Raw genomic sequence first — 4,918 nt, forward strand, 5'->3', positions numbered from 1 at the left:
AGTTACTGAAGGAAACATGTCATGTTTGTGTATATTCTGACATACCCTGAATTAATTAACTGGGGGAGCTCTGCTGGTCCCACAAGGCTGAAAATACACAGACGATGTACTGCCTCTGCTCTCTGTTTCTGTTCTGATCTCTGCCCCATAAAGCCTCTGAGTGTCCTGAACAGCAGTAACAGCACAGAGCTCAGAGGAGGACAACGTCCAGCAGAGTCCTGAGCTGCTTCATGTGATCTTCAGATCAGCTCCAGAACAGAGCAGAGAGCTTCATGGAGGGTTTTCATGGCTGAGCAGCTGCATCAAGCCTCACCCTGAAGACATGGACCTGCTCTCTAGCTGGAGACCAACAACCAGAGACAAAGACCAAGAGGTTTTCCACTCTGCCCACCAGATGAGAGCTGCTTTAATATGGCCCATAATCCTCTGCTGCCTGCTGAACCAATACTCTCTGACTCTCTCAGCCTGGTCTTCATGCAGGCTGGTGGCGGGATGGATGAAGCACCGAGCCCAGGAACCCGGTTGACTCTTAGCCAGCTAACAGCCACCTGGACAGTTCTGGAGTGCCCCCGAGCAACAGCTCCAACCACCTGCTGCACAAAAACAACTGACTGAAACAACAAAAGGCTCCATGTGGACATTAGTGGCCCTCATTGCTGGAACCTGCAGGAAGATGGTTCCCAATGGACTAACAGCCCTCAGCCAGTCAGCAGAGCAGGAAACAACCTCCTCAGCAGGACACACACCTACACAAGTCCTCCAGTCTGAGACAGGAACTGTGGGAAACACCGGCCTTTCACTCTGAACCTGCTCACACACAACACGGGGTCAGAGGGGCGGAGCCTATCCTCCACTGCTTCCAACCAGCCACACACACACACTGCTGAGCGTTTGTTCGTCTCTAGAGTTAATATGTTTTGTAATAAAGTCACTTTTTTTTTTTTCGATGAGACGCTCGCTCACCCCAGGTCTGAGGTCAGATCTGTCATGAGATTTCATCGTAGCATACACTCACGTCCAGATTGATAAATGCCAATCCAAGCGTTCCGATGGTCGTTCGCCGAACGTACGCCTGTTTTCTGGTGTAAATTCGTTTGATAAATGAGGGCCTTTGTGTTCAAGAATCGGAAAACTTTAAATGCCTTTTTCTGCATGTTGACGAGGGATGCACATTTTATGTATTTTTTACGACCGTTAACGACGCCCTGTAACCGGTTAATAACCGTTAACCGATAAGATTTAAAGCCCGTCCATGCTTCACATGTCTGCGTGGGTGTGCGTTGCGCATTGGTCTGCGCGGACCGATCTGCGGACGTCCGCGCAGCAGCCAGAATTTGTGACCGCGTTGCGCGCAGGTCGCGCCGGTATACGCATCGCCAGAGCGCCACAGAAAACAAAACATGACAGTAAAAGTGACGGCATCTCGTGGACGGAGACAGCAGACTGTCTGGAGGGAGGAGAAGGTCTGCCGAGGGAATCGCTCCGGCGCCGCCCCGCGATTCAGAAAAAAGAAAAAAGGCTACATAAATGTTAACGGGCATTTATTGAACACGTTGCTTTGCTTAACCGCCTTCACAATGCCGTCAGAACTCATTGGCCTCATGAACTCATGAGGGGGTAAAGATGATCTTTAATGGCTCCTTCCTTAAAGAAAAGACGCTTGTTTTCTTTAAATCAACTTATTGAGCCGCCGTCTCTTGCAGACTTCTCCCACACAGCACCGCCAGCAGCTTTAAATACGCCCCTTAATGTGGTCCAACGAGCAACCGAACACGGAACAAAAAATAGGTTCCTCTCTAATCTACAAGATCTTTTTAATAAAATAAACGAACTTTATCTAAATGAACTTACTGATTTATTTATTGTGTATTTTCATGCCCTTTTTACTTGAGTGATTAAAGGAATACTCCACCCAAAAAACGATTTGGCCTCATTTTCTACTCACCCTCATGCTGAGAAACACTCTGGAGCACTTTTTTGACGTTTCAAATGCAGTTGGAGATGTTTGGGGACTTTCGTAGTCAACAAACAGGGACCGACAGAGCCCGACAGAAAAAAAGGTCCATAAAATCCACAAAACGTGTTAATTTTCCTTCATACTGCTCGTCCGCTGTAATCCAAGTGTCCTGAGCGCGTAACGTCCATAATTAATTCTTAACGAGATCATTTAGTATATTTTAAGAGCGTAAACAGTGCGCTTTCATACTGCTCCACTGCATGTCTGCGCGCGCAGCCTGAACTACGGAAGTCGCAGCAGACCAAGCAACACGCTTGCGCGCTTTCAGCGACTACTTTTCTAAATTGCAAGCGTAGAAGAAGAAGTTCCGCTGTTTATATTCTGCTGTGAGTGACCGAGCTGTGGACAATCACAAAAGTGATTGGCTACTGTTTTAAAGCTTTGAATTCGGTGTCCTGCTGAAAGGGCACAAGCGTGTTGCTTGGTCTGCTGCGACTTCCGTAGTTCAGGGTGCGCGCGCAGACATGCAATGGAGCTGTATGAAAGCGCCCTGTTTACGCTCTTAAAATATACTAAATGACCTCGTTAAGAATTAATTATGGACGTTACGCGCTCAGGACACTTGGATTACAGCGGACGAGCAGTATGAAGGAAAATGGGAACGTTTTGTGGACTTTATGGACCATTTTTTCTGTCGGGCTCTGTCGGTCCCTGTTTGTTGACTACGAAAGTCCCCAAACATCTCCAACTGCATTTGAAACGTCAAAAAAGTGCTCCAGAGTGTTTCTCAGCATGAGGGTGAGTAGAAAATGAGGCCAAATCGTCTTTTGGGTGGAGTACTCCTTTAAATAATAAACCAAAAAATATGCCAGCTGTCTCTGATGGCAGCTACACTCCCACCAAATCACTTGTGATTTCTATCATGAACTTATGAATGGGCCTATTCTGCCTCTAATAAGGTGACAGTCTTGTGAATAGGTCTGTCTAAGTATACTCTTTTACATATCTAAGTAGCCTTGCAATAGCTTTGACTAGTCTTGACCAGCTGGAGAATTTGAGAAAACGTTCTGCCAGAGAATCCATCTTTGCTGCTGTGAGATGTACAACAGCCTCATGTACTTCAGGGTCCTCATTGTCAAGTTCTCCCACCTTAACCTCTCCGCTGGGAAGCTCTTTCTGCCAGAGAAAATTGGGTCCTCTGAACCAGTTCGAAGCGATGAGCTCTTTTGCCTTTAACCCACGGGAAGCATGGTCCGCAGGATTGTCTTCTGATGGAACATACTTCCACTGTGTTGGTTCAGTACTCTCTTTGATTCGTTGAATGCGGTTTGCAACGAAAATGTGAAAGCGTCTGGCATCATTGTTGATGTATCCCAAGACAACTTGCGAATCCGTCCAAAAGAATTCTTCTGCATTTTCAATCTCCAATTCAGTCTTGAGCATGTCCTTCTTGCCGGGGCTGCTCCTTCGTCTGTAATCTCCCGACTCCTCTTTATGTCGCCGAGGGATCGGCGACCTGCTCCCATGAGACGAGGCCTTCTTCTGACTCCCGACTCTCCGCCCTCTATCGGAGCCGCGATCCCGACAGGAATCCCTTCTCTTCTTCCTCTTCTGGCTCTTGGACTTGCTCCGACTGTCTGAATCTGAGTCACTGTCGCTGCTGCTGGACGAGTCACTGGAGCTCTCACTGCTTTTAGTCTTCTTCTTGTGCTTCCCTTTACCTTTCTTATTCTTCTGCCTTTTGTTCTTCTTTGCCTTCTGGTTTTCTAGCCGATCCAGTTTTCTGAGGAGTTTCTGTTTCTGTTTGGTGGTCAGTGACTTCAGAAACTCCATTTCAGGATGATCTTCTTCTTCACTGGCGACGTAATCCTGCGATGGATCGCAAACAGCGGAATTCCTACTGAGGACACATCTTTTCAGGGCAAACCCACTGTTTCGCATCTCCGTCGTTAACTCAGAGGGCTGCATCGACAGACCTGCTGCTTCTTCGGAGGCCACAGCGCTGGCATTGATACCCGACAGTCCGAACAGAGGACACTCTGTCTGTGTTCACGTGGCCCCATTTATGACATTTGATGCACCTCTCATTGCGCACCTGGATTCCAAACGGCTGATCTCTAATATTCATGTCATCTTTAGTGTATTTGTCTCGAGGTGCCCCCTTCTGCCACTCAAACTTGTACTCTTCGTCTCCCTCCTCTTTGGTTTTACTCATGAACTTAGTGTAGTCTTTGTGATACTGTTTATCTCTCTCAAATCTTTTCTTCAGACACTTGAGTCGGTGTTCTGCACAGCTCTTGTTGTTCGGTAGTCTTGGTCTGTCCTCTTTAAACGGCAACGGTAGCTCACAATGTCCATCTTCTTGTAGTTTCACTTCTTCTTCCATTAACGAAATGAAGCGCAAGTCTTTTGTGAGAAATGAGAATCTTCCACTTTCCTTTCATTGAAATCAGACTCGAGTGTTTTAATCACATCTGATGGTGAGATTACTTCCGTGACTTGTGTGCGACAGATGTAATGCACCTCCGTTGACAGCTGATCAGATGGTGAGATGGGTGTCACTTCTTTGACAATGATCCTGTGGCTGCATCCAATAGCATCTCCATAATCCACACAAGGATTGGCACCTCCAACTATTGTCCAGCCAAGATCTGTCCTTTGAGCGAAAGGCTCATTGTCTTTTCCTGACACAACTTCTCTGGGTACCAACACCTGTGAACAGTTGTCACCTATAAGCAGACCAACATCGCATTCAATTAGTGGAGCGATTTCTTCAGCGAGGTGCTCTAAGTGTGGCCATGCTCTTGCTGTCTTGGGTGTAGGAATATGGCTTGCATTGGCAGGGATAAACTCTCTTGTGTATGTGTTGGGAAGAGGAACTCTCTTTGATGAGTAGAATCCTCTGACTTGTAACCCCGATAACCTTTGACTTGGAACAACTGCGTCTTTGGAGGATAATGT

General features: G+C 47.0%; 1 pseudogene; it reads right to left on the bottom strand.

The window, feature by feature from the left end:
* Positions 1 to 796: 796 nt before the first annotated feature.
* LOC115384893 (corepressor interacting with RBPJ 1 pseudogene) lies at positions 797 to 4,172 on the bottom strand (annotated as a pseudogene).
* Between the last annotated feature and the right edge of the window lie 746 nt (positions 4,173 to 4,918).

This window comes from Salarias fasciatus, unplaced genomic scaffold (genome assembly GCF_902148845.1).
Source record: "Salarias fasciatus unplaced genomic scaffold, fSalaFa1.1, whole genome shotgun sequence".
Lineage (NCBI taxonomy): Eukaryota > Metazoa > Chordata > Actinopteri > Blenniiformes > Blenniidae > Salarias > Salarias fasciatus.